Below are 23,421 nucleotides of genomic sequence, written 5' to 3' on the forward strand. Positions count from 1 at the left end.
ACCGCGTCCGCCCTTAACAACATTGTTAAGCCATCGCTGAACGCAATTTTGCGATAAAACAACGTCTACATATTAGTTGCGCGAATCCACGACTGATTTTCAAAGTAAATTTGGATAATTTGCCAGACTATTATATTATTATATACTGATCATATATCGTCGTTATAGGATTGGATTCCCAAATATCCGTTTTTGTTGAAATCGACCTCTTAATGCAGAATGTTTTTTGTATCTAATTGGACGAGAACAATCTCTCTCTTTAAATTACTTTGTAATGGTAATGAATACATCATTCATATGCTGTAAAAATAACAATTTAAATATCTCCATGTATTTAAATATATGATTATTTGTTTTTCGTCTCCTGAACATTTGGTCTATTCGGGAAACCAATCCTACAGCGACGATATGTCAAAAAGTGAGCGCAGTTTGACAGATAGGTAACCCGTTTGTAAATTTTATGAAGCCACCAAAAAGAAACACCCGTTATCTACCTTTTATCACAATTATATTATTATACTAATGTTTTTATTTGACCTTATGTACCTGGCATGCGTTGCAATGCCACTCAAAGAAAGAAAGTATTTGTGTTTTAATTCTGTTTATTGAAGTGCTTTAGGATACACAATATTTTTTTTCGGTCTGGTTCTTTACACGAATAAATCAGAAGGTTTTCCAACGCGTGAGCAGGCCACATACAGCTGTACATGTGAGAAGCATGGATTTTCCAAATTTGGTATAGGAACGCATACGAATAGAAGAAGAAAAAGATAGTTGTACTAATTCAGAAACCTTCGCGGGCGTGCCTACAACAACTGACCAAAGTTTCATTACAATCGGATGAATGCTATAGCAACGCACACGACTAGCAAAATATATAATATAAGACGAAGAAGATGGCTGTACCTACTAATTCAGAAACCTTCAAGGGTGAGCGCACAACAACTGACAAAAGTTTCATCGCTATCGGATGAATGGTATAGGAATCATACGAATAAAAGAAGACAGAATGAAAAAGAAGAAGAAGATGGTTTTTCCAATCCACAAACCTCCGAGGGTGTGCACGTGTGGACTCACCAAAGTATCATCGCAATCGGATAAATGGTATAGGACCCATACGAAAAATAGAAGATAAAAAGATATAATGAAGAAGAAGATGGTTGTTGTACTAATTGAGAAACCTTTGCGGATGTGCGCACAACAACTGACGAAATTTTCATCGCAGTCGGATGAATGGTATAGGAACCATACGAATAAAAAAGATAGAATGAAGAAGAAGAATATGGTTGTACTAATTGAAAAACCTTCGCGGATGTGCGCACAACAACTGACGAAAGTTTCATCGGAGTCGGATGAATGGTATAGAAATCATACGAATAAAAAAAGATAGAATGAAGAAGAAGAATATGGTTGTATTAATTGAGAAACCTTCGCGGGTGTGCGCACAATAACTGACCAAAGTATCATCGCAATCGGATGAATGGTATAGGAACCATACGAATAAAAGAAGATAGAATGATGAAGAAGAAGAAGAAGAAGATGGTTTTTCCAAACCAGAAACCTCCGAGGGTGTGCACACAACAACTCACCAAAGTTTCATCACAATCGGATGAATGGTATAGAAACCATATGAATAAAAGAAGATATACTGAAGAAGAAGAATATGGTTTTTCTAATCCAGAAACCTCTGCGGGTGTGCACACAATAACCCACCAAAGTTTTACCGCAATCGGATGAATAATATAGGAACCATACCATTAAAAGAAGATACAATGAGAAAGAAAAAGATGGTTTTTCTAATTTAGAAACCTTTGCGGGCGTGCACACAACAACTCACCAAAGTTTCATCGCAATAGGATAAATGGTATAGGAACGCATACGGGACAAACAAACAAACATTCATTTTTACATATATAGATTTGTTATTCATTTGATTGAAACCTAATTTTTATATTTATTTATTTATTATTATTTTATATTCAAGATAAGCAAGTGATATTTTTTTTTTGATTTCAAGCTTACTATTTGAAGAACATTTATCTACAAGATTTAGCATATCATTTTTTGAATTTTTATCTTATCTGATAGGTAGAGTTGCCACTTTATAGCTTTGCATTACGGCTCTAGAATGAAAATGATGTAATAATTGTAATTTTTTCTAAAAATAATTTTTTACATAAATATTATATAAAATAAATAATTTTGAAAACATTTCTGAGAAAATATAATATTATAATTTGAAATATTAGGTACTTAATTGTGACAAATTTTAACTAATGGCTTGAGCTACTATTGGCGATCGGCTTTTGTATTTTAAATCAAAGTAGGTTAAGTATGACTCGTTTAGCATAGTGGTTCTATCTGCATGGGTGCGATATCCGAGAGATGCAGGTTCGATTCCTGCGGGGAGTTTTACTTTTTTCAAAAAGATTTTTTTTATTTGTTATAATTATTTTTAATATATTTTCTCAGAAGTGTTTTCAAAATTATGTATGTTATATGTATGATAAAAATAATAGTTAATTAAATATTATATATTTTTTTATTTATTAAATGTAATACTAAGTATATAATATATTAATACAAGTGAATATCATTTGATCTAATTTTATGCGAGGTAATTAATCAGGCAGAGGCGTATCAGTCACGTACGCTACTTGCAGAATTAAAAATATTAAAATCTGAACTGTTCATGATGTTCATGAGTATTATGGTGGTCGTTTTTTTCGTCACGAGTATGACTTAAAATTTACTTCACTAACAAATTATATACATAAATAGTTTGGGTGTTGAGGAGTAAACGAGTACAAGTAAAATTCGAACGTGTATGATTTGTCTAAGAATAAGAAACAAAGAGGGAGCAATTTTTGATAATTTACTTTTTGTTGTAATCATTCAATATCTACGTTTATAAAAAACATTTAAAAGAAAAATAAATCTGTAACATAGACTGTTTTTAGTTTAAGTTTGAGTTAAGTACAGAATTTCTAAATGTCATTTTCCCGAAAGTATTCTTTTCAGAGATAAGGTAGTCTGGCTCTCAGGCAGTGACGTCCTTAGATAAAATGCCGTCCCTAGGCAGCGCCAAATGCCGCCTCATTTTTTTATACATTATTTTTATCATCCTTTCATGGGTCCAATATCGAAGAAATATGTTGTATAGATACATTACCATCAAAATATCAGAATAATTATTCGGAAATCTGCACGTGTCATTTCTGGTCACTAAGGACGTCGAAGGGCAACGGAAGTCAACTAGATATCGCAAACCCGACAAAACCAGTCAGCTGAATTTTTTATGGAAAGATATTTTCGTTATTGCTAAGTTCATGTAGCTATTTCTATATAATCCAAATGATTTTCCTCGATTTGCCGCCCTTCGAGTAGTTGCCGCCCCCCAAGCGACGCTCAATCTGCCTACCCCCACGGGTCGTCACTGCTCTCAGGTACAGAATTAAAGTTAAAGATTAAACTCATGATTTGAAAAGAAATGTTGTACAATGTGCTTTCGATAACGGATCTCAACTTATTACACAATATTATTTTATGGATCAGTATATCATTAAAATTTAGTTTATTAGGTTTTGTAAAGGGTTGAAAAAAACGATGTTTTTTAATTAAATGTGAATCTTCTTTCTTTGCCCATATCCGCCCCTTAACTGGAGCATATGGACACCACGCGGCGCCTCCAAGAATCCCTGTCGCTCGCCAGTCTTCTTGCTTCGTTCCAGGTCAAACCAGCATCCCGTAGCTCCGCCGTATACACTCTGTAGATTGTATTTAGCGGCCTTCCAGGACGCCGGAATCCGGTCGGCTTGAAGAACAGGCAAGCCAGGTTAAAGTTCTCTTCTGGCATCCGCAGCACGTGGCCGAGCCAGGTCCAACGTCGCCTCTTCACTTTCAGCGTGATGAGAGGCTGCTTGGTACGTTCTCTTATCTCCTCGTTGCTCCTAAAGTCATACCACCGCACACCCAGTATTCGTCGCAAACATCTGTTTTCGAAGCTCAGTATACGGTTGCTCTGAGCCTTCGTAAGGTGCCATGATTCGCTACCGTAAAGCAGCACCGTCAGAATGCAAGCGTCGAATAGGCGGCATTTGGTTTTGACCGAGTACAATCGTGAGTCCCAGACATTTCGCATCGAGTTGAATGTTGCTCCAGCCATTCCCATTCGGATAGCGAGCTCTTTCTGCAAAATGCCATCTCCCGTGATGTGTACCCCCAGGTACTTGAAGCTGTCGACGCTCTCGATGCTCTGTCCATCGCTAATCAGAGGGAAATCTGGATCAGGACAGGTGCTATTGCACAAGACGTTGGTTTTCTTCGCGTTGATTTTCAAACCAACGCGAGAGGAGTTGTTATGCAACCTGTCGATTGTCTCTTGAATGCCCTCGATTGAGTTGTCGAATAGGACAGCATCATCGGCGTATTCCAGGTCGCATAGCTTCACCGTGGGGGTAACAGGTATGCCTCGGTCAGGTGGTATTGACTTCCGTAGTATGAAGTCAAAGAGAATGATAAAGAGAAACGGTGCAAGGACACAACCCTGTCTGACTCCGGTCGTGACCCCGAACCATTCCGTGACAGTGTCTCCAATTCTGACACAGCATTCGCTATTCTCGTGCAGGCTTTTGATTATGGCAATGATCTTGGGAGGGATCCCGTATGCTCCCAGTATCATCCAGAGGGAGGGGCGGTGCGGACTGTCGAAAGCCTTCTCATAATCCACAAAACAGCAGGCCATCGGACTGTTCAACTCATGGCTCTGCTGGAGAAGACATCGAAGGTTGTGGATTTGGTCTGCACACGCTCGACCAGGTAGAAACCCGGCTTGGTTTTTCCTGAGGACGTGCATTATTGGGTCCCTTATTCTCATCAAAATGATGTTTGCCAAAATCTTTCCCGGAACACTGAGTAGCGTAATGCCTCGGTAATTGTCGCAGCTTAGAGGGTCACCTTTTTTAAGAAGTGTGATGATTTCACCGTTCACCCAGTCCCTTGGGCAGTGCTCTTCTTCCCACACCTTTGTCATCAGATGAAACATAGGGTGCAGGATTGCGCTCAAGCTGTACTTGAGGAATTCAGGATGAATCCCGTCTCCCCCCGGTGCCTTTCCGTTCTTGAGCCTTTTCACAGCCGATTTTATCTCGGTGTGCGTGGGCGGGCAATCGGAAATGTCGGTCGCTCGGGGAATGTCCAAAAGTAAAGCTTCCGCAGATATGTCAAAGGGATCCAAGGGGGGTGGGCGGTTCAGCACTCCGCAGAAATGACTCTTCCAAATCTTCTTGACGCATTCTGCGTCAGACTCTATTGCTCCACTGGGACCACGAATGGCTCCGGGAGTCGGTGGTCGCCTGCCGCAGACTTCACGGGTGATTCGGAAGAGTTTCCTGGTGTCATTTCTGCTTGCTGCCTCCTCTGCCGCTTCAATTTGCCGGTTCATAAAATTGCGCTTGTCCAACCGCACGGATCGTTTGACTACCCTGTCTTGGGTCTGGTAGTCAGTCCGGCGGTCCTCGGTTCGGTCGGGGTCTCTCTCCTCGTCTCTCAGGGCTTTCAGCCTGGCTCGTTCACCAATTTCAACCCACGTTTCGTCAGACATCCACTTTGGCTGCTCACTCCTTCTGGTACCAAGGACGGTACGAGCCGACGACACAATCGCACTCTTTATGAGGCTCCAGTCCGCCTCAATGAGGTCGGATTCAGATTTGTGCCGCTCGTAGATACGATCTACACTATCTCGTACAGCAGTTTCGAAGTCGGTCCGAATTCTTCGGCGTCGGAGCTTCTCAACGTCAATTCGTTCGCACTTTGGAGGCCTCACCTGGCGACTGAGTTTTACTCGGATGTTTCCAATAAGTAACTCATGATCGCTATGGATATCGGCGCCTCTGTAAGTACGCACGTCGAGAAGTTCCTTTCGGTGCTTCAAGCTGTATAAGAAGTGGTCAATCTGCGTCCTCGTGCGTCCATCAGGAGACGTCCACGTATATTTGTGAATGTCTTTGTGGGGAAAAACAGTGCCTCTGATTGCAAGCTCGTTCAGAGTGGCGAATTCTACGAGCCGCTCACCATTATCGTTGGGGTCACCGAGGCCGTGTCGTCCCATCACCGTGGGGCCAAGCACCGGGTCTGCTCCTACTCTCGCATTATAATCCCCCATTACAATCACGCGGTCTCTTCGGGGGATGGCGGAGACTGCCGCGTGGAGAGAATCGTAAAAAGCATCCTTTGTCTGCGCGTCGGCATCCTCAGTGGGGGCGTAGCACTGAAAGACGGTCAAGGAGCTACCAGGCGTCTTGAAGGAGGCACGTATCAGTCTCTCCGAGATTGGTTCCCATTTCACGAGGCAACGGGCCGCTCTCTTTGACATCAACACTGCCACTCCCTGGCGATGGTATTGCTCCTGACCTGAGTAGACAATAGAGTAACCCTCAATCAACTTTCTCCCGGCTCCTTTCCAGCGCACTTCGCTCAGCCCTAGGATGTCCACACCATAGGTGTGCATGATGCGTGTGGCGTGCAGGTCCTTTCCGGGGGTACGCAGGGTGCGAACATTATATGTCCCAATGCGCATACTCGAGTTGTTAGAGAGGATTACTCTACCTGTTTCATTGTCCATTTCCATGCAAGGTCGTCGTTTTACAGAGCCGGTTGTCGTCCGAGGCTGCTGTGTAGGTGTTTTGTTAATCTGTTTCGTTTAAGGAGGCAAGGTGATTAGCCCAGCGCTCCCGAGGCCTGAGCCACGAGGGCCCTGAAGGTCGGCTCGACCAGGTTTTTCTGTCGGGGATTTCCTTCCCTTAGCCAGAAGGCCAGTTTTATGGCGCCGGTCACTCGCCCTTCGCCCCCTGCTGTTAGCTACAGCGTACGCTGCATTGCCCGGAGGTCGCCACGGGGAGGCCAGCAGATGGGACTTGCTGGCAGTTTGGCATTTCCCAACTTTTGCTATGAACACATCTACTGGCGTCAATGTGTCCACTTGGGGCCGACCAGCCGTTGATGGGGTATATTAAACCTATAAATTATCCGAAGATCTCTACTACACTAACCATAAAAGAATATATACCTAGTAATGCGATGAGATGAATAAACTGTCTTATAGAAATATAATCTGCCACCAGGTGTTTGAATTGTAGGATTGTGTTGAATCGAATATTATAATACTATCATAATAAATAATAATCTTAAATAAATCATTTGAAACATATGAAATCTTTAGCCACATCTTGATAAATATTTTTTTAGAATTAAAGCCAATTGATAACTTCTAGTTTAAATGCAACATAATATTATAGGCTTTACAGCGCTCGAAAGGGACCGGAACGCACCGGAGCGTAGTTCGCAGAAAAAATTAAAATGATGCTGCGGTTCGGAATTATTATGACAATCGTTACATTAATTAAATTTATAATTCACTTTATAAGATACACGGATATTTCTACAAACAATAATACAATTTTGTGTTGTTTTGATAAAATATTTTTATGCAATCGTAATATCACATAAATTCTAACTATAAGAGTTTTGTACTCTTTCATAATATTTGGGTTGAGTATTCTAGGATTCGCCTTCTGACATATTCAATGATAGTAAATAATACATTATGCATAAGTACAAAACACTGATGTTACGCGAGGGTAGACAAACCATGTACCTACTACTTAATAATACAATTTTTGACAGCATATCTCGTAGAAACGAAAACGTTGCTTACCCAAATCTTTAATAGTAGTGCGTATCAGATGTCTATAGACTGTGATTTCATTTGTTCGCCTAATGTAGTTAGGTAGTAAAGTTATAGGTATAAGGCAGGGGTCTGCAGTTTGTCAAGTCAGAAGAGCCAAAATTGTTAAGGAAACAGGATTACAAAGTTACCAGAGAGCCGCATATGTGTAATATACATATTTATAATTATGGGTATGGATTTTTAGAGGGAAAAATAACGGCGTCTATGCATCGCTTTTGATAGTTTTACTATTATCTGGCAAATAGATACTTATTTTTAATTGAGTACATGATTGTAAATTATCATCCATTATTCTGCTTCTAAGTTTATTTTTTTATTTTGTTTATAAATGAGAATGTTTGTTATGTAGAGCCAAAGATTGTGAGAATACCAAAAGCTAGGTTTTTTTACGCTTCATAATGTTTCAAGCAAACTATTCTTTGTATCAAATATTATTGTTTCTATTTAAGTCTTATCTATCTAGTCTATTTAAGTTTTATAGCAGTCCACTTGTGCTGATAAATCAAAAATCATAAGTTATAAGGCTGCTTGAGATGAGGTGAAATTGGAGTTTATTCTGAAGAGCCGAAAACGTATATGCAAAGAGCCGCTTATGCCGACCCCTGGTATAAGGTAACATTATCGAACGCTCCGGTTCCTAATCTTTTATATTTCAAGCGCTGAAATATTTAGCACAAAAATATCATGTAGTTGATTTTAATATACTTCTTTGAATCTACTAATATATTTTAAAACCACAAAATCAATTATATTTTCAAAATTTTATTTAGAAACACTTTTGTCTCATGGGTCCCTACATCAAATGATTATTTAATCATAGAACAGATTTGTAGATACATAGTTAAATTTCAGATTAAGTAATAAAAACTTACATTTATCGTTGTTCACAAGTTGTTTTCATTTCTATAAAAAACGATATATTGACGATGCTTCGTAAAAACACAAACGGTACACAGAAAAATCAAATAACGATTAATCGATAAATAGATTATTGAAATTAAATTATGCCCAATCGCAAATAGTTAGGTACTTACTTATAACGCACAGATCGTGATTACGTATAACAAGATATGCCTTTAGATTATTTAAAAATAATATTCAAAATGATTGAAGCCAGTTCAATACTATTTTATTTTTATTTGAATCGTTTTTGGCGATCCATCTCATCTCGTCTCTGGCTTTGTCACCATCTTCGTCTTGCGTACTTCTATGGTCTTTTCGGATTCAAAATCATTTATAATTCCATAATTCGAAGTAGCCGTGAAAGTGGGTCTATTGTTTGAGCACCGCATCAGTTGAAGTAACGTCTTATGGTGGAAAGGGTTCAGTAGAAATTCTTGAGACTCCTTTACTTGAGGCTTTATTGATACTATTCCTGGCTTTATCCAACGGACTTTCTTTTAGGTGTGATGACGTACTAACTCTAGTATAAAAGTCAGAAGAGAATCTATATTTGACTACTTACTTTTTCCGACGTAGGTATATGCGGTGTAAATTCGAACTCTGCCATCCTTGGTAGTGTTGACCTGTGTGTCCCTGATTACTATCTTTCGGGAACATCAGTTGTTTGTTTTCTTAAAGTGTAGAACTAACCTGCTAATGGTAATGCCAATTGTGCGGACAATATATTTTAACATTGTAACATTACATAAATTCAAACATATATTTCGGTACCTACTCACCATGTGAGCAAAACGAGTGTCGGATATAACAATCTTTATTGATATAACGTGATGAACTCATCTTACAATATTGTCTGCATCAGCAGCGTTGTTTGTAAATCTTTAGCAGGTTTATAACACCATTGCATGGCCTTTTTATCTCAGTGCAACCCTAGCAAATAAATCTCACACCATACTAAATAATATGAACATTGTTACATGAAGTGCGAAATGACTCACACAGCATCGTACATTTATATGACGTCACGCCCTAAGGAGGGCGAGGGGATCTGATATAAGTATTGTGATTATTTCTGACAATAAGGATAAGAAAGATTGTAGCAAGTGTGACATCATAAACAGCATATAAATTATCAGTATGATAGGAAAATTAATGTATATTAATTAATTATTGGTGTTTTATCTGTAAATAGATTTCCCAAAGAGGAGGCATTTAATATATGATAATATGCATTTCGCATATTATGCATAGTATTCAATGGCGGCTGGCCCTTTAAGTCAAATGGTCAATGACCCTCCAAAAATAAATATGTTATTGCTTACAATCTATGTACTTTGTACAATGTCGACTATCTCCTATATATTATTATCCTACGACTTTTTCCACGTGTATTAACTCTCACAGACGCTCGCTGCCTCGGTCAATTGAGAAGATGCTGGGATTCATATTTCTTAATAATATTTCTTTCTCTCTCATTTTTCATATGTGAGACGGAGAGAAAACACAAGGTACGCCTTTTTTCATATTGTTTTGTCGCCCGCATAGACTAAATTTTGGTCAATGCTGAAAATGAGATAGATATAGATACATTTGCAATATGTCAAATGAAACAGATATAAAACGTCATACATACTCAACAATTTTTCCTTAAGGGGACGTTCTACAGAATTGGTCTTGAGAATTGAAAATATGATTTTTTAACATGTGGTCCATAATATCTGGTCTACTAGTTTATATAAAAAGGTCGTGACAAAGTTGTTTGTGTCAATATTATTATTATATTTGCTCTATGACTCGATCCGACTCATATTCCATCAGGGCTGTCGAAGATATAAATCATAAATATTTATAATTTTAAATTTTTATTTATAATATATATTATTTAAGTTTTGTGCATCTAATGCCGGGTCCACACTGGCAACAAGTAAAGTTGCTGGCAACCTCGTTAGATTTTACGATAATTATGATGATTATCGTAAAATTTCTTAAGCAATTATGGTAAGTATCGTAAAATTTAATGAGGTTGCCAGCAACTTGTTGCCTGTGTGGAAATGGCTTAATATCCACTGTGGTTCACGTAGTGGCATGGACCTGGGGTTAACTAATTCAGGAAGTCAACACCCATGATAGAATTTTTTCCAGTTTTGGTTGCATTATATTCCAAAACTCTTCTGTAAAAATCGTTTCCGATTTTATAAATGGAAATTTCTCTGTGTACATAGTAAACAAACCTACGAATAAAAAAAGACAAGATGGAACATACTGATTCATCGCAGTAAAATCTGGCAATCAAATTTGCCATTTTGAAAAGCGACGATTTTGCGTAAACAAATATCACGTGGTCTGTACGTGTGCGGCAAACTTCGAATGTGTTTGTAATTTTGTGTATTTTATGTTTGTGTATCACGCATTGCCGGCCATATTTGCCGGCCTTTCTGATTGCCGTGATTTGTACACATCTTCTTTCCTGTCTTTTTTTATTCGTAGAAGCAAACAGTATTTTTTATTAGTTATATGATGTTGGCCTTGAATCTGTAATAAAATAATACACAATTAAAAGATTTTGAAATAGAAAAAAACACATTTCCAAGCTTTCAGCCGTGCTCACTCATGAATGTCATTCGTCATTTAGATAAGTATATACACATTTTGATGTTATCTTGCAAAGTTCGAATGTAATGTTTTCAAATAATTGATATGGATTAATTATACCATTGTAATATTTTCTCGAAATCATAAACATACTATATTAGTATTTGAGAATCAACCTTTGTTCAATTTGAATTGGGTTATAATAATAATAAACCCGTATATATATCAATAGTATGTTTGCTACAAAATCCACCAAAGTTATCAGTACGTACTTGCACAGATTTGATTAAAAACTATGATGAAATTAACATTTTAAAAATATGAATTCATAATATTATTTTGACAGCCCTGTTTTCTGATCGACGTACATCTTGCAGGTGTTTATAAAATAATAATAATGTTCAGCGGTAGACAATATCAATAATACCTAATAATAATGTTTCTTGAAATAAAATCTCCGATGATTAGTGATTTTTGCGAAAAGATCGATTTAAATTAACGTACTTACGACGCCGAGGTCCTTTTTATACTAAATCATATTTGAATGTCGAGCTCTTCAGCCCCCCCTTAAGCGTGTTTGTATTATGTTTCAAGGTCTTATTTAAGCTGCAAACCTTTTTATACTGATTTCTTATTTTTATTATTTCAAAGTTACTATTGTCAATGTTTGTTTTGAATATACTCAACCAACTAAAGTTCAGTTTAAATCCAACCTTTGAGTAAAACACATGAACTGCTTTCTCTGTGTTAAACCATTGTATAAAAGTTACCTTCTAATAAAATCAGTGGAAATATAGAAAGTGTTTAAATATAAATGATCCCGCCGTTCCATTATACTGGTATTACAACGGTTTTTATTAAATGTGTTTGATTATTTTAATCTTATTTAAATAGTATTAGGTACAGTTATTATATAAATAGACACACAAAGTTTGGTTTTTGACCTAATTTACAAAAAATTATAACGTGTTGCGTGCAATTTCGGTTAATGATGGGTTGGAAATGTGAAAAATGGACATTTTTTAAGGGTAAATACCTAACTATAACAATTTCTAACACTTTTTCTATAATGTATAAAAGCCAATTTGCTATACGTCTTCTAAGTATACAACGAAAGGTCAAATTAAAATGATATATTCAAAATTGACCTACCACATTTTTGGGCCTAAAGCCGCACGTGATAAGTATCTATATACACAATCCTAAAGCTTTTTAGCACCGAACAAACGTACCTAGCATTAAAGATTGAGCAATTTAAGGATGGTTTATCATTACTACCAGTGGTATTCAGTTAAAACCTACAGCATAAATTCTCAATCTACAGTGTCTCTTCGGAATCTAACTCCACATTAATAACAGTATCAAGCAGATGTTTTTCCTCTTGGGAAAGTACTATACAGAATTTATGAGAGGTAAATATTATCTTTTTGCCAGGGACCAATTTCTCACCCGATTGCCAACTGTCAAAGACAGCCACAGTCAACTGATGCATTCCGTGGATTTATGTAGCATCTCAAAAGAAGCAGCATAGATCAAGTAAGCGATTAACACTTCTCTGCTAACCAGAAAGCAAGACTTCAAGCAACAGGAGATCCCATCATCAAGTCAAAAATCCAATATCCGCCTAAACAACGAAAGTACCACCAATATGTGAAGCCAAGGAAAACAGAATCAAGTGGGAACTTGCAGATTCTGTTTGCCTGAAATATTGGTTCGCTTACTAGAAAAGCAGCCATTGGATTGTCAGTGAAAACTGACTATGGATGACTATGGAATATGAATATGGGATGATTTTTATTAATAAACATAATTTCCCAGAAATATATATTAGCAGCTCCAGTGGTGCAGTACGTAAGGCGCTGGCCTTCCATCCCGGAGTTCTGGGTTTGATTCCCGGTGTGGTCAAAATATATTTACATAATCTAACATGTAAATTCGTGAAGTCTGGGTGTTTTACCACTATTATTGGGCTTCACGGCATGTTGTGGTGTTTAATAAAGGAACAAATAATAATAATAAAAATTAAATCAAAATAATATTTTTCTTGATTGAAAACACCCCGTTAAATATTTTTAAATTATTTAAGAAAAACTCGCCTTAGTCCAGTCAATCTGTACTTTATGGTTGCAAAAGGTCGGGTAGAAGATTTTTTTTTTTAATTTGTATATATGGTAATGAGTGACAAGAAAACGAATTTTGCCAATTCGGATGACTTCGGCACAACTTTTGGCGGGCAAAAAACCGCAAAATTTTGGGTATTTTTTTGGTTTTTCGCTTATATCTCAAAAACGGTTGGTCGTAGAAAAATATTGTTTTAAAAAAAATTAAAGCTTATTAAATTTCCTAAAAATATTTACATAACACGTTTTTTTCTATCTTTAACCGTTTATGAGATATTTGCTGTTAAAAACACGCGTTTTAGTAAAAATCAAACTTTAATGAGAAGAATATATAATCTAAACTTAAGATCTTACAAATAAAGTATATTCATAGTTTTAGTAATGATTGCAAAACAAATGTTAATATGTACAGAATAATAATATTCACCAAACATCTTAATTTTTTAACCGTTTCTGCCGCTTTGGTGAGGTGGAGTAGGCAAAGGTTTTACGTCGTCAAAGTCTTGCAATGCAGCTCCCACGTCGGGATCATTATCCTACAAAACTATATTTATTCCATTAATTTGAAAAGAATGGAGAGATATTATATATATATATATATATATATATTAATTTCATATCATCCATTACCTGTTCATTACTGGGAAGTTCTGCTTGAGTATAAAAGTCATCTTCTTCAGTGTCCTCTTCCTCCAATCCAGAAATATCTGCTACATTTTCACCATTTACTCCACTGCAGTTCTTGCAAATTGACGAACAGTTCATCCCTGATTTTCGACAGGTATATGCTTTACTGCACCCCTTATTGCATGCACAAGAAAATCAGTATTGTTTCAGGCACTGGATCTTTAATGATCTCCACGGGTATTAGGCCATTGCTGGTTCGCTGCCACCCCCAATCTTCTGGTTTTTTAACATTGCCAAACCAAGTTTGTATTTGGTAGTAGGATCTCAGCGAATGGTGTCGCGTTGCGTCTCGAGTTGGTGGTAGTCTTGATAGATTAAATTTAATCTGTTTGCCCGATTTCATGAATAGCCGATAACGCAGTGTCCAGTGTTTCCTCAGGTCTACAGGCATCACTGTACAACCTCATAAGTACCTGTTCTCCTGCTACAGCTATTTCATCAGTGCTGGCATCTATATTGTTGAATACTGTGACCACTTCCTTCAACTGAATATTCTTCTCCAAAATACCACGCAATTTAATCTTTCCATGGCCAAATAGAGAGGATGTTGTATCACACCCACTGAACGCGTGTGTGAAAAGAATGGTACGTGCGTCATATTTAAACGATTTTGTCGAAAACAACACATCTGGTTTACTTCCTTTTCCAGGTTTTCGAAAGAATAAGTTGTCCAAAAATTGTCCTCTTGCCGACATCAGTACAAGAAGGTCAATATCTTCACCTATTATTACTACGCTTTTAAATTCATTTGCTTTTGAAATGGCTGTAGTTACAATTAAAACATCGGCATCCTCTTCTGCCTGGTTCACTTTTATGCCAACCCGTGAGAAATGTGTTTTAAGTAGTGTTATCAAGCGATTTGTATTACTTCCGTTGCTCAAAAAAGTTCCTGGTCCACCTGATTGACAGTGTTTCCTTGAAACATAATTTCAGGGCAAGGTTTTAAATTTATACGGCGTAATCTTTCTACAAACGTTATCCTACTGGATGCAGCATTGGATGGATATCCGTCAAATACAACTTCAATTTGTAACTTATAATGTTTTGTCAAATAATCCGAATACATCTTCGCAATGTCATCAAAGCATGAATTTCGGGGCCAAACTACTTTATGTAGGAGATGTCCTCCGTCAACCACAATAAACTGATTGTTAATGTTGGTGCTGTGAGTCTCAATGCTGGTGAAAGTAGAAATTGGAATGTAGCCCTTTCTACCACTCCCACTAACCCTCCCCCCATCCCCACGCACCATCTGGAACATTGCACCCATTGACAATAAAGACTAGTTTGTAAACCCAAACTAATTAACTAATTAATAAACCCCAAATATTTTTTTTAATAGGTAACTAATATTTTATTATTATATAAGTAGGTACCCTAATAATTTCAATTCTTAATAATTTTAATATTACTGACCTTATTTTGAATCAGAAAGATATTCTTAAACCAATAAAAGGTAATTATAGGATAATTTCAAATAACAATAACAAAATATTTAATATCAATAGCATATTAACTGAAAAAACCCAGCGAAATTAATGGACTTTATCTAACTAGTCACTCCATTACATGTGGCCCAAATTCCATGAATGTAATAAACCCGCCATTACCTACCCAACCTATTTATTAAATGTAAAAATAAAATAATAATATTGAAATATAAGGTAATGAACTTTGTTTTTCGTCTCCTGAACATTTCACATATCGTTGCTTTGGACAATATAATCCTATAACGACGATATACTGTTTTTAACAGCAAGTATCTCATAAACGGTCAGAGATAGAAAAAAAACGTATTACATAAACATTTTAGGAAATCTAATAAGCTTTAATTTTGTATATTACAATATTTTTGCTACGACCAACCGTTTTTGAGATATAACCGAAAAACCAAAAAAACACCCAAAATTTTGCGGTTTTTTGCCCGCCAAAAGAAAACTCGTTTTCTTGTCACTCATTACCATATATACAAATTAAAAAAAAATCTTCTACCCGACCTTTTGCAACCATGATGTATTTTTCGGTCTAATTTGACTGGACTACCTGTCAATAGAGCTCATTTTCACAAAGCCGTCACGATCCCTTGAGCACCGGTTAGACGCACATGCTTTATGACAACTTACCTGCGCAAACCGGTTTGTATCGGGAAGCCCTTGCGTATGGACGGGAAAACGGACAACGTAAAGCGCTGTAATGCGCCGGCCACACGGCAGCGACTTACCTAGGCGGTTTTGCCTGTGCAAAAAATACGGAACACTCTCGCGTGGCCACACGGCACAAGTAAAACTGCGCAATCTTCATTACGTCAGAAGTCTCCGTCGTGAAAACACTGTTTTTCGGAATCGCAGCAATGTCGTCAAAGTGATGATTTGTTTTTGTCATAAGCGTTTTTCTATTGTTTATTGGTTAAAAAAAGAGAAATAAATCCTACAGATCCAAGTGGACCAAACAATGGCTATTGAAAAGAAACATACACTCGCATATAGATTATTTACAAACGATTTACGAGAAAATCCAGCTGACTGGCGGAATTATTTAAGAATGGTGATACCCAAATTACGAAGTAACATAAATTTTCTAAGAAACTTGTCTCTGTAGTTAAAAGCTTATGTAGACGATAATTTTAAATAAATTAGTATTTTTTGTTTAAATATAATATATACTAGTGGCGAATGGTGGAGGTAGGCTGTTAAGATCCGCCATAAATGGTGCACACTAAACTTTGTCATTCAAACGTATTTGTTTTCATTGGTATAAGACTACAATTTATTTATTTACAGATGGTGTTGGTTAGTTTTTAAAATTCAATTAAACCCTGCGAAAACCAAGCCATAATATATATTAGTCAAAAAATGCTAGTCTATAAAATATATAAAATTATGCAACTAAATCATACATAAATATGAATATTTTATAGATTGATTAATATTTTTTATCTATTATAGTTTGGTTAGGCAGAGCTAAATGAATTTATAAAAAATAACTTGCAATATTATGAGTAATAATATGTATTCTTAATCCAACGAAAACAAATAAGTATGAATGACAAAGTTTAGTCTGTAGGTACTATCTATGGTGGATCCACCCTACCTCCACCCATCGACATGGCGGCTCTCGTGGTCAGTGACGTCCCTAGACAAAATGCCGCCACATTTTTTACAGCGTATTTTTATCATCCTTTCATGACTCCAATATCTAAGAAATGTGTTGTATGGATACATTACTAACAAGATTAAGACCAAGACCACTAAATTTAATTTTAATGCAATCTCTACTTCAATAGACAATATTGCGAGTCCACGGATTCAGATACATTTAAAAATACACCTGACAATTTCCAAAACTCGCGAGTGACTGGCATTACACAAAATAAAGTATGTGTGTACTTACATACTACCTACCTACCTACCTATACCTCTATACCTAATTCAAATATAATTCGCAAATCTGCACGTGTCATTCTGTTCACTAAGGACGTGACGTCCAAGGACAACGGAAGTTGGAAGTACGGAAGTAAACTAGACATAATTATAGTCATATTAAAACTTTTATAGTTATTGTCCAACCACTTAGTTGACTTTTTTAATGAAAATTTTCCATTATTATTAAGCTTAGGTATAGTTGTTTCTATATATACCCAATGATTCTCCTCGATTTTCTGCCCTTCGAGTAACTGCTGCCCCATAGCGACGCTCGATCTGCCTACCCCCATGGGACGTAATACCGACAGTGTGGGCTTGCAACGCTGAATTCGCTTGCCGATAACCCAACCCTGAGATAGGAGAAAATAAACGTGAGTACATGTACATTAATTCCCGAAAACTCGCCAGACGCGGAGTTAGGAGATGGGCAAAAATGAATACAATTTTTAAGATTGAAGAAAAAGAAGATAATATGTGTCAATTTAAATTTTAAATATAAAGAAGATTTTAAATCTTAATTGCGAAGATTTTGAACTAAAATCCTAAATCCGAAGAAGAAAATTTTTGCAAAGTATAATAAACAATTAAATATAATTACGACAAATAAAAATATATACAATGACATGTTATATTATTAATTTTATAATACATAAATTCGGTGAATAACAAGTGAACATACCGATGTATAATATAAGAATAGCCAATAAGAGTGACGGAAAATTCATTGCTGAAGCAACTTAATTATACACAATATTATAGAAATTTATTAAATAAAAACAATAAACGAAATACGTGGAAATATTAAACATAGCGCAGCTGTTCTATAGTTAAATAGTAGAATTTAGAGAGCAGAGATTTTAATTTTGTTTTAACGTCAAAATAATTAACAAGTATATAAATAAATTCTGATTTGGAATATAACAAATAAATATTGCCAAAACTAGTGTATTCACGGAAACACCAAAGAGAATGATAAAAAGAATCCCAGAAATCGTGCGTCATTCAATACGAGAAAACAAAACTACAGTAGAACTCCGCCAATCCGAATTCGGAAAGTCGAATTCCGAATTTTCGAATTTCGAGAATTAAATAAGAAAACAGAATTGTCCGGACTGGGCACATGCCGATTACCTGGTCCAAATCTGAGAACCGAGGACAGTCTCAGTGGTGCCCAATAGAACGAACTGTTAAGATGCCGGAAATTGACAAGACAGCCGGACCAAGCGACCTGTTTGAGCCCGAATTCCAACACGGACAAACGTTTGCGTCGGACAGCCCGAGGACGGATGTCAGCGCCGCAGGAGCAGCTCAAGAGATAATAGCCTCGTGCAAAGAAAGAAAGTTGAAGAACAAACCTGGAATTGGAGCATAGAAGAGCACACGCCGAAACCAGCGCAGCCTGATGAAAGGGGTGCCGTCAACAATGACCGCAGCTTCTAAGATCATCAAAACAGCAACCGCGGTGGATACCATGGACGTGGTATCCAGCGTGGTGGAAGACCTTGTGGAGTCGACCGGGACTCAACGGAACAAAATCGCTGTCTCCGATTCCCTGACTTCTACAAGTTGAGAAATTATTTGACGTCCGACCAGCAAGGGCAAGCTTGTTGCTCAGTAGGATCAATGGTGAGCAGGGTTTAACCACGATGTGTGCATCTGGTGAGCGCGGGGAATCTCCAAAGGTTGGTGTGGTTATTAATAAGAATACCAGTGATAGGAATAGTGAACAATTTCCTAGATGTTTAAGGTTAAATGATATTAATTTGGAAGAGGACACATGAGTTTTTAAAATCCCTTGCACCGACACTGGTGAACAATTAAAATTCATGGCCGTTCATGGCATAGATAATAAATTGGTTGAGGCTGACCATTGTTTATCAGTAGATTTAAGTAACTTCCCTTGCGCCGACACTGGCAAACAATTTAAATTCATGCCTAGTTTTAAGACTGAAGCTGGTCAAATTAAAAATGTTATCAGACCCTATGTACAGGGAGCGTGCTTTAATGCCACACATACTGCAGAGGGAGATAATTGTAAAAAATATAAGATTGCCGAGACTGGCTTTAGTGTTTTTTGCCGACGCTGGCCACTGTTTAGCACGTAAGCATGTAGCCGAGACTGGCCATAATGTTAACACTGAGGCTGAATCTAGTTTACTCCTTAGGAATTTAGATGGTGTTTGGTTAGAAAGTAAGTCAGAAGTATTTTTTGCGAATAGACAGGAGATAGATGAGACAGGAGAAACCAGCAGGCGTACTTCGACGTCGCAAACCAACCAAATGCTAGTAGGTGGTGGTACTGCAACGGTGTTAACCGACAGGCCCGCCCCCTATACGCCCATGGATGGAGAGGATGCATGCCTGAGTCATGGGAATAGCCATGACCTGGCCGTGTTTCAACAGAAAGCGTCACCAGCAGAAATCGGTGACAGCCAAAGCGACGCCGCCGATCAAATCGCGACGTCACAAACCAACCAGGTGCTAGTAGGTGGTGGTACTGCAACGGTGTTTTCCGACAGGCCCGCCCCCTATACGCCCATGGATGGAGAGGATGCACACCTGAGTCATGGGAATAGCCATGACCTGGTCGTGTCCAGAGAGAACGAGGCGAGAGGCGGTGTACCGCCTGCAAGTCCTCTGAGTTCGCAGGACCGTACAACTTGTGAATTCAATAGCAGCAGCGCCATCACAAGCAACTTAAAGCCGAATAGATTAGAAAAAGAAATAGCGCTACTGGACCTCACCATCCGTAGTGATCTAGAGACGAGAATCGATACCCTCGTGGGGTGCAGTAGCAAAATGCCCTGCATCCCTACAGAAGCTTGTGTAGGAGAACGGCATGCGGAGCCATGTGCTTCGGCCATCCGGACGCGGATGTCTGAAGGAACGCTGGAAACTCTGCCGTCAATCGAAGCTTCAGCTAGATTACCGCCCGAAAGAGTAGAAGGACCGACAGCGGTAGAGAGACGACCACGTCATTTCGGTTGCGACGGAAGGCGACGTCGTCTCAGCCGCAAAGAGCGAAATAGTAAGATAACGGAGAATTTATAGGTTAAAGGGTTGTGTACACCAAAGTTGGCAAAGTTCGTCTCGAACTATTAACAGCATGACAATTTTAATATAGAAAGAGAGGATTCGTATCTGCGTCCAGTATCTCGGTGACTTTTATTTTTCCAAAATCATTTTTTTTCGCTCCACCATATATTGACGTAGATGAGCATTTCGATTTCTCTCTCGTTAGCAGAATAATGGAGTGAACTAGATGCCAGAATAGAGATAAGAGATTTCTTTGTTTTGTTAGATTTTAAGACGTAATTACTTTACTGTGTCGTCGATATTGTTACTTATAAATAAAATAAATATAAACATGATGTTGTGTTAAATGTAATTAAAATTAAGGTTATGTATAAGATGTTAAATGTATTAAGGCCATGCATTAGTTGAGGCACGGTCTAAAAAGATCGTCGCTAGGCGATGCGCGGATTGCGGGTGGCGGGTGAAAATGACGCCTGTCAAACGAAATATTAATTGTCATATAAATCCAACATAGGTCCATTTTATGTTCTGTTTATTGTTCTATTAGTAACAATAATAATATATTCATTGACATGTTTTCTTTTTAAAGTAAATGGGTAACGTTTTTAGTCATCTTTACACGATTTTAGAATTAATTGACCCGTCGCCATCACGCAGCAAAGTGACGTGTTCCCGGGTCAACATTCTCTCAGTGAATGGCAGCGAGTCCAAAATTTCGTCGCGCGTACAGTTGAAAATTATTTGGCGTTTCACTGATGCGTCACCTTAAAGATTGAGATACATATAAAATGTTACTTTTAATTTAAGACTTGCAGTCGAACTAGCAGAATAAATGAGATCGAGTAAAATCATTTATTTTTTTTATTAGAACTATTCAGATTGTAGTCATTCTCTATCCACGCAGTGGTTAACTTTTAGAATGATAGCTAGAAGGGTAGTTGCATAGTCCAGTTGATGCTGAAAGCCGACCTTCCGGTCTCTTTTGGTGGGGGGCGATTAATACCGACAGAACTGTCTGCCTTCAGCAAACGGCCCCTCTAGGGTACGAAAAGACCAGATCATCGCCCTCCAGTCTATTAGTCAGCTGGTCTTGAATAAGTAAGTAACCCTCCTCCTAGCTACCATTCAAATATAATAATAATATTAAATAAGTAGTATTAATTATATTAATATTAGTCAGTCAACCTTAAAGGGTTAGATACATCGCGTGATGTATACAGGTCGATCGGGATTGGTTGAGATACCTCATACGATATGTCGCATAGCCTGTCGACGCTCCAAGGACAGGAGCAAACAGGATAAAAAAAATCAAAAAAAAGCAGTAGAAAAAAGACCTTTCGAGCGAGATGACGTTATGTTAAGAAGGAGTTGTTAAGTTGCGAGTAAAGATAATAATGTTAAAAGATAAAGCTATTGTATTAAATTTAAGTTATTGTGAAGTTATTTTATATTTAAATATAACAGTTTTAACGTACGCTGAGTTATTTATTGTGAACCCTTCCTTACTCCCGGCGAGTTAAGAAATAACGGGAAAGATGTATCGAAAAAAAAATGTGGTGAAATGTACGAGGTAGCAGACGTCACTGCTCGTGGTGCAGTGCGTAAGGCGCTTGCCTTCCACCCGAGAGTTCCTGGGCTCGATTCCCGGTCGGGACACACAATATTTATGTGTTTTTCTCAAAGCCTGAGTGTTTGTGATTGTTCAAAATTACTAACAACCACCTTGTACGAAAAAGCAAGGACATGGTTATTAATAATTCTAAAAAAAAAGTATGAATGAAAAAATGTGCACAATTTTGTCGTATCACCCAAAATATTGTCTATTATAAATAAGATAAAATAAACATTAAACAGATGTTGCACGACCGTAACCTTCGACGAACTGAGAACAAGCCCTATATGAGACGAACTGAGAACAAAAGTCTATATCGCACAGGCAAGTCGTTATACCGCCCAGGCAAGTCTAACCGGCGCTTTAGAAAGGAAAATATGACTCTAATTTCTCAAATTCCCCGTTACTTTTTGTGACAAACAAAAATACCTATTACGTACATTTTCAACTGAAGACAATTCGTATCTACTATAATTTTTGACAAAATACTATTATTTTTCAAACCGTGTTCTATAATTCGGTGACAAAAAGATGGTAACACTGCGTGCCATATTGTGCGTTGATGCCCGCATCGGGAATACCGATAATATTATATTGATATTATGTAAATCACTAGTTATATTATCACCAGTTGGCAGTACAACTAATTATTGTTAACTAGCTGAGCCAGCTGGCGGTCGCCAGTCTGTCTCGCTAGGTCTGTAGTATGCATAGACGGCGCCATAGTTTTCCCTTCGGGATGGTTTTCATTCACTTCAGACAGTTTGACATTTCGCTGATTTGTCAGTTTCTGTCTATTCTGGAGTCTGGCCTTCACAATATCGTCTGACACCACCTCAGGCTGATAGGCCTAGCAGAACAGCTGGCAATCGCCGATTGCTACCACTGACATTTTAATAGAATATAATATGTTTATATATTGCACTTTTTCATTCATACTTATTTGCTTTCGATGAACTAAGAATACATATTATTACACGTCATGTTGTTGGATATAATTGATTGAACCCTGCCTAAACCAAACAATAGTAGTTAAAATATTATTCTATTTATTAAAATCCTTACAGCGCTGACGGCACAACTGTTGTGTCTGCATTATATGACCATTATATATAATTAGCATGTTGTTTAAATGTGGTAATTAAATAGTAATCAAATACTCCGCGGTGAATGAGTAAATATCCAAAATGATGTATGATTTAATGGCATAATTTAAATTATTTTATAGACAGATGCATATTATGGCTTGGTTTTCCCAGGGTTTAATGGAATTTAAAAAACTAACCAATACCATCTGTAAAT

Source organism: Rhyacophila brunnea, unplaced genomic scaffold, assembly GCF_057557595.1.
Source record: "Rhyacophila brunnea isolate RB1 unplaced genomic scaffold, BYU_Rbru_1.0 scaffold_24, whole genome shotgun sequence".
Lineage (NCBI taxonomy): Eukaryota > Metazoa > Arthropoda > Insecta > Trichoptera > Rhyacophilidae > Rhyacophila > Rhyacophila brunnea.